Raw genomic sequence first — 8,097 nt, forward strand, 5'->3', positions numbered from 1 at the left:
GGGGCTGACCCTGGGAGCGGTGGCCCCCACGTTCCTTTGATGTCCACCTTGGCAAACTTGGCAGACCCGGAGGCAAAATCTCAGATCAGAGAAGGGTGAGCCAGTGTGAAGGATGCAGCCAGACCAGGCTGCAGCGCGGGAAGACCAAGTGGACAGGACCAGGCCCCATTCCCTCCTACCAGCAACCTGGGGCAACTCTTGGATGCCCTGTAACCGACGAGTGTCCACAGCACCTGGGGAGGCCCCAGTGGGCCCAGGGCAGACCTTGGAGAGGCCTCCAGCTAGACTCTAGCTCTGGCCTCCCTGCTGGCTAGGACACTGCCTTTTCCCAGAATACCGCCTGCCCCGAAGGCCATTCACCTCGGCCGGTCAGGCTGGGCCAGAGGGCAGGTCCCCAGCCTAGGAGCCAGGGGTGCAGGATGGAAGATGCCAGCAGAAATGTCCCATGTGCCCCCACTCAGGCTGCCCGACGCACAGGTGCTGTGGGGGCTCTGAGATGTTGGTCCGAAGGCGAGTGAGCTGTCCAAGGGGGACCGGGACAGAGGCTTCCGCTCTGAAGCATGAGGATTTCTCTTTCCAAACGGTGCAATGCTTAGGCTGAGGCTCTGAGTGTCGACCACGGAGCTCCCACCTACCCAGGGGAACTGGAGGTGCAGCGAGGCCCAGAAAGCTTAACAAATGGTGGGGCTGACCAGCCTGAGTGAGATCCCGGCTTCAGGAATCCCCACTAACAATCCAGGGTGGACTTATGTGGGCTCAGAGATTCTGCCACTACGACTGGGAGATTCAGAGGACGTCAACCTTCAGCCGGGTTTTGGGGGAGCAACTGACCTGGGGACCAGGTGAGTGTGTGCCCAAGAAAGGAGGGACTGACCTTTGTGGGGGGAGCTCCTGGGGGCCTGGGCAAAGGCATCAGCAGCATCTCCACGGTCCCTCTGCATTCTTCATGCCCTTTTCTTGCTGGGAGGTGGCTCCTTGTCTGCTGCACTTGATGACACAGGGATGGGGCAATGACGGAACCGGGAGAGCTGGCCTGGCTGCCACATGTGCGGGGCCCCTGGGTCAAAAAGTATTGAGAATTTCAAAATGGTGACAGTAGAGTGTTAAACCCAGCGGAGGGTCCTTCTGGGCATGGGGCACCTGTACCGTTTGCACACCCTGAAGCCAGCCTGGTGGCAGAGGGAAGAAGATGAGAAAAGTCCACGGTAAGAGGAGCAAGAACGTTATAACAGCATCTTAGGTGCACGCACAATATGTACAAAGGCCCTGTGGCCACACGCCAAGGGTCCTAACAAGAGCCCTGGAATCTGCCTCCCTTTAATTCCTGTGTCTCAGTTAAACCTCTAAATTACCCCACAAGATAGGAGTCATTCGTCCCATCTTAGAGGAGGAAGTGAGGCTCAGAGAGGTAAAGGGGCTTACCAGAGGACGCTCAGCTGCCAGGCAGCAGAGTTGGAATCCAAAGCCAGGCCTGAAACCCCAAAGGGCTGTCTTGGGCCATCCTGGCTGTGTTCCCCTCCCTGGAGCTGCGGGGCCCAGGCCCTGGGTCTCCCTTCCTGGGTTCAAATCCCAGCTCTGGCCTTACAGCCCTGGCAAGTTCCTCAGGCTCTCTGGGCCTCAGTTTCCTCAACTGTAAAATGGATATTGCATTACTGGACCCTACCCTCTGTAGGGTTATTTCTCATGGTATACGCAGAATGCTTAGAACAGCACCAGGCACGGAAGAAGCCCCAAATTCCTGTCCTCCATTGATGCCACTGTGGTTCTCATTTGCTGTCCTCCCTGCCTCGGCGCCCTTTGCCCCCACCACATGCCCCAGCTTCTGAGTCTTGCCCACCATCCAGTAAAAAGACCTTCTCCCCCTGCAGAAAGCCAGGCCACTGCCCACCGCCGTCCGCCCAGGGGGGACACATAAATGTTTTCTCCGGCACACACACCCTGCAGCCGGCTACTCTCGCCGGGCTGCTCTCTCCGGGCTGTGCAGCTGCACTAGGTGGCTTCCGCCGAGCATGAGGCTGGGATGCGAAGGTCTCCCTCTAGCGGCCCCAGAAACAGCAGCTGCTCACTGGGGCCCGACTTCTGCCTGTCCATCCGCAGGAAGCAACAGGAACCGCTCCTGCTCCGGGCTGCAGCAGAACCCCAAGGGGCCCCAGCTCCCTGCCAGCTCCCAGCCAGGCCTGGACACCTGCTTCTGTGGGGACCTCAAGGGGGTCCCAGGCTGGCCGGAGTAAAGCCGGCCACCATCTGGTGCTGGGTGCCACCCCAGGGCCCACGTCCTTCACAGAGCTAGCAGAGGGAGCCTAGCACAGCGGGGAGCAAGGTGCCCCAGGCCCACTGCCTTGATCTCGGGGGTGGGGGAAAGAGAGAAGAAGGGCAGTCCAGGAAGAAGGGGAGGCTGGACAAGGCCCGGAGGCGGGAGGCTGCGTGGAATGCTTGGAACTCTAGGCGGCTGGGCTTTGCTGAAATGTAAAGGGGGTGAGGGGGCAAGGTGGGAAGAGATGGAGCTAGAGGGGTGAGTGACCACCGCACAGAGCGGGCGTGCAACGAATGAGTGAATGAATGAAAGAGTGAACCACCCAGCAGACGGCTCTGCCACTGTCGTGTCACAGGATGCCGTGAGGCTTCCTGACAACATTCTCAGGTCCCTTTCCCTAACCTGCTGATTTGGACTCAGTGGGAGGGAAGCCAGAGAACCCAGACGTTAACAAGCAGCCCAGGTAATTCTGAGATCAAGTCTGGAAACTTCCTGGGCCCCCTGTGCCATCATCTCATTGCCCGGGCAGGCCCCAGGCCCGAGCTTCGGGGCCAGGAGGCCTGCCGTGAGCCCCGGAAACTGCGTGTGGAACCAGAGCCCCGGATTCCGAGGCAGGAGGGATTGGCGCACCCTGCCATACAGCGGACACCGGAGTGACTCCAGGGCTCACGGTTTAGGAGGGCTCTGGTGACCTCAGCCAGCCATACCCTCTGGGGCCCTGGGCCCACTCAGGAGAGGAGGCACCTTGGCCCCAGCCCGCTTGGAAGGTGCTGGCTGCCAGTGGAGCAGAGGCCCAGGCTGCGGACCTGCGGCTCCTGCTGGCGCCACTTAGCAGCCGTGGGTCCTGGACAGCCCCCTTCGCCTCTCGGAGACCCGGTTTCTGCACCGCTAGATGGGGCCATAAAAGTTAATGCATTCTTTGTGAGCTTTCTTTTAAAAAAAAAAATTGTGGTAAAATACACAGAACATAAAATTTGCCGTTTTAACCATGTTTAAGCTTTAATTCAGTAGCATTAAGCACATTTACATTGTTGGCAAACCGTCACCAGCATCCATTTCTAGAACCTTGCGTTTTTCCAAACTAAATCTCTATCCACATTAAATGCTAGCTCCTCATTTCCCTCTCCCCCCAGCCCTCGGCAGCCACCATCCTACTTTCTGTCTTTAGGAGCTTGACTACTTTAGGGACCTCATGTAAGAGGAATCTTACAGTATTTGGCCTTTTGTGACTGGCCTATTTCACTCAGTGTGATGTCCTCAAGGTGCGTTCATGTTGCAGCAGCTGTCAGAATTTCCTTCCTTTTTAAGGTTGAATAATATTCCCTTGTATGGATGGACCACATGGTCCCCCAGGGACATCTCGTACTTGATTCCATCCTTGGGGGTAGTGCTTCTCAACTTTTCCATCTTACCCCCACCTGGCAATAATAATGAAGATGATGATGATGTTACTGTAGTGGGTTGAATTGCATGCCCCCCAAATGTTCTTCCAGAACCTGTGAATGTTACCATATTTGGAAAAAAGGTCTGTGGGGATGCAATTAAGGATCCTGAGATGAGGTCATCCTGGATACAGGTGGGGTCTAAATCCAACACAAATGTCCTTAAAAGAGAGAAGAGAAGACCAACAGAGAGGCACAGAGAGAGAAAGATCTGAGACCGGAGGGGCAGAGCCTGGAGTGAGGCAGCCAAGGAGCGCCTGGGGACCCCAGAAGCTGGAAGAGGCCAGCACGAGTGCTCTCCGGGAGCCTTCCGAGGGAGCGCAGCCTGCTGACACCTCCATCTCAGGCTTCTGGCCTCTAGAGCCCGAGAGCCCATTGCTGTTGTCCTCAGCCGCCCAGTATGTGGGAACTTGTTCCAGCAGCCCCAGGACCCCAACACGGGGGCCATCCCGTGAGAGGCCGCTCCATGCACTCCTGACCAAACCTTCGAGTCAGTCTTTTGGTTTTCATTTCACTGGCTCAGGGAGTCTGAAATGTCAAGCAACTTGCTCCCCAGGCCTGCAAAGAAGTTTCTTCATCCGTGTGAAGTTGGCCCGGGACCCCTAACTGCTGGGCTGGCCTCCTGACCCCGCCGGTGCCCCCAGGACAGCCACAGAGAGCCCACTTTTTCCGAGAAGGATGTTTTATGTGTTTTACAGGCATTCTGTTATTGTGTTTATTATTTACCGTCAGTTTTAGGGACATAAAATTGCAGCTGTATTGTTGGGAGTAAATTTTATTTCCATGGCTTTAAAACACAAACCAACAAAAATAATAATCCCATTAGTAGCTGAATATTGTTATAATTCTGTAGAATATAAATTTTACTGCCGTAATAACTGTAAAGTACCAAGAACCCATCACAGCAAATTATTGGGAATAAATGTTACTGCTGGGCCCCAAACACAAATAATAATTCCACTCTGGCTGCAGAGGGGCCTCATCCTGATGATCACAGATGTGCAGGGCAGGTGGCTGTCAAACGCTAAGATGACGTCCAAAAACTGCAGTGGTGTTATTAGGAATCCATTCTATGCCTCTGACAAGACACAAATAAACAAATGATTCCCTTCGTAATGAAATTTTCAATCATCCTGCTGACAAGAATTTTTTACTGCTGCAATTGTGAAGCTATAAAATGCAAAAAGAAGCCATTTCAGCTCCGGGAAAGATGGCATGATAAAAATACAGCATCATCTGCAAGAAATCTATGGTTTTGCCCGAAAGTAGTTCTTACACTGGGAAATGGGGGTGGGGGGGCGGTGGGGGATGGAACTAGGGTTGCCAGATAAAATCAGATAAAATAAAATATGCTCAGTTACATTTGAATTTCAGATAAACAACAAATAAATTTTTTAGTGTAAGTATAGCCCACATATTGCATGGGATATACTTATACTGAAAAAACACTTGTCATTTATCTGAAATGCAGATTTAGCTGGCACCTGTTGTTTTGTTTGTTTGTTTTATTAAATCGGGCAACCTTAGGTGGGCCTGAAGAACAAAGATGACCGTCCACCCCATAAGTGAATCCTTAAAGTGAAGAACTGAGGGGACTGTCACAGGTACCAGTGCTCAAAGTTGGCCATGCAGGGTGTTCTTGGCCTCAGTTGGCTTAACCACGTCCCCAGGGCTTTTGGGGGAGGAGAAGTGAGGGGTGCTCTGGGGCTGTTCCCACAGCCTTGGCACTGATCGCTGGGGTACGAAGGTAAATGACGAGGGGATTAGTCGTGGCTTTGATGGGGATTCATGCCCCCGTTTCATTTACGCTTCACGACTGTGATGGGAGGCGGGGGTATGCCGGTTGCTGTTTTTCAGGAGAGTTTAAGCAGCTGGCGCGCGCGGTCACCCGGCTACACAGGCAGCTGTGGGACTGACAACGCCCGCGTTCTCTCTGCTGACGGCAGGTCAAGGTCGTAGAGAGGCTCACCGTGGGCGCTTCAATCAGCCTGCAGAGGCTGTTCACTTGGGAGCCTATTCCTGCTGTCCGTCAACGCTTCGCAGCCGGCCTCCGAGCCCCCAGGAACATCATCAGCCTCAGGGACTTGAAGAGCGAGCGCTAGTTTTCAATCAAAAGTCGCATGATGCAATTTTGATGAGATGCTCATTTGCCAAGCCTAGCAGCAAATGACCTTTGGCTGCTGTAAAAATTCCACCTTCAGAGCTGGGCAGCTTGCCCCTTTCCCCTTCCAACAGGAGGAAGTCAGGAGAGGTGAACCCCAGGGACCCCCGGAATAGGCTCCACCCCAGGGGGCCTTCGTACATGAGCTCTGGGCCACTCCTTACATCAACAGTTCTCTTTCCTGTCATGGCCCCGACACGGGGTTTTGCTTAGTTTGGTGGGGGCCGTGGGTGTACACCCTTAGCGCACGGGCACGGGCAATGAAGGAAACCCCCAAGTTCCAGAGCACTGAGAAGATGCCCTTCTCCCCCGACCTCCCACCCTCCCCATTTCCCGTTCCCCGTGCTCCCACAGGCTCCTGTGCTCCACCATCCCCGCGTCCCTGGACACACAGGTCTTCTTTTCTGCTTTTTGTTTCTTCTTAATGCAAATAAGTTGGAAATATAATAATATTCCCAAAATATACCCAGAAGCCAGCCACTTCTCAGTGCCTCCACTGGCACTCCTTGCAGAGTCCCTGGTCTCCTCCTCTGCCTGGAGCCTCAGGCCTCCTTGCAGTTCCTGGAACACACACCCATCAGTCACCAGGGTTATTATTCCCCAGTCAGTCACCAGGGTCATTATTCCCCAGGGCCGTTGCTCCAGCTGTCCCTCAGGTTTCCTTTGTGGCTCATGGTTTACCTTTCACCGCCTCCAAGGCCTGGCTCAATCACAGAAGGCCTGTCTCCATCACCTCCACAGGGAGCCTGCCCTGAGCAGCCTATTGAAGTCTATAATCCATCCCTGGCCCCGCTCCTGGGCCCCCTAACCCAGCTCCCCTTTATCCTTCAAATACACTGTAAACCTCCCTTCCTCGTCACGAGTCTGTCTTCCCAAGGGAATGTGAGCTGACAGGCAGGCGGTTTGGTCGGCGGCGCTGACCCCAGCCCCTAGAACAGGGCCTGGCTCTTAACAGGCCCCGAGCAAATAGTTGCTGAATAAAGGAATGCGTGAAGGAGCAAGGAGCAAGCTGGCTTTACAGAGCGATCTCTGGACCTCATGCGCGTCTGCACCCATTTATTCTGGGGTACGGTCACTGACTGACCCGTTCACCTGTTAGTGGTCTCTCTGTCCCCTTTGCCTGTTCCTGGTCTCCCTCTTGGGATTAAACCCTCTGAAAGCCGCCACCGCACCTTCCCCCTCACAGCCTCAGGGCCCAGCCCTGTGTGCTGCAGGCGCCCCTGCATCTCTGAGGCTGCCGCTGGTGACCACAGGCCAGCAGCTGCAGGGACAGGGTGGGGTGGGGGTGACTGGCTGGGCAGGGCCTCCATCTGTGCTTTGCATGGTGTTTTGCATAAAGTGGAGTTTAAAGACAGCCCGCTTCCCTTCCTCTTCTGGAGCTTGGAGCCTGGGGGAATCAGAGAAATGGCCTTTTCTGCATCCCTAGACCGGGTAAGCTGGGGCTGGAACCAAGAGCAGGGTCCCCAGAGCAGCCTGCTCCCATGGTAGGGGGGCAAGGCTTGCAGTGCCAGCCAGAGGACAGAGGGCCACTACTGGGCTCCTGGAGAAGTGGGAGCACCTGGACTCCTCCCTGGCCGCACTGGGCCTGGGAAGGTGGGCATGGGGGAAATTGGCCCCTGGGACCCCAAAGGGCTGGCCTCCACCCACCACCTGGCCCGTCTCCCAGAGGCTGGGTCACAGGGTGGAGCTTCTGGCCACAGAGAGGGTGGGGATGGAGGCTTCGCTCCCCAGATGCTGTGCCTTCTTTCCTCTTTCTGGAAAAGGAGGGGCCGCCCTGTAGGCCCTGGGAACCTGCCCAAAGGCCTCCCCGAGACCATGCTTGGCTGCCTGCACCTGAGTGGCCGTGGGGGTGGGCAGGGCAAGGACTACCCGCCCCTCAGGGGGAGCCCCAGATGCCAGGAGAGCAGAAATGGGGGAGGGGAGGAGTGTCAGCTCTGTGGGCAGCCCTGCAACCTGCCGTGTCCCCACAGGGTGGAGGGGAGAGGCCCAGCCCCCAAAGCAGGGTCATGGGAGCTCTGGAGAAGATCCCTGTCTACTTGCCGGGGAACTGCCGCCTCCTTCTGTGCCTGCCGGGCCCGTGGAGGGAGGCACGGGGGCAGACAGGGAGCAGCTGTGGGTTGTGGGGCTGTGGGTTGGCAGGTGTTGGCTTCAGGTATGGCTGGGAAGGTGCCTGGGCTGGCAGCCAGGTGGGAGAAGGGGCGCAGGGGGTGTCCCCAAACCCCTCAGCACGCTGTACCAGG

The 8,097-nt window shown here is 55.9% G+C and overlaps 1 long non-coding RNA gene across 1 annotated transcript; it reads left to right on the top strand.

Annotated features, from left to right (window-relative positions):
* Positions 1–381: 381 nt before the first annotated feature.
* LOC138916089 (uncharacterized) lies at positions 382–6,861 on the top strand. The gene is made up of 2 exons (XR_011422771.1): positions 382–842; positions 5,643–6,861. It is a non-coding gene; the product is annotated as an uncharacterized lncRNA (long non-coding RNA).
* The last annotated feature ends 1,236 nt before the right edge of the window (positions 6,862–8,097 follow it).

Source organism: Equus caballus, chromosome 11 (assembly GCF_041296265.1).
Source record: "Equus caballus isolate H_3958 breed thoroughbred chromosome 11, TB-T2T, whole genome shotgun sequence".
Taxonomy (NCBI): Eukaryota; Metazoa; Chordata; class Mammalia; order Perissodactyla; family Equidae; genus Equus; species Equus caballus.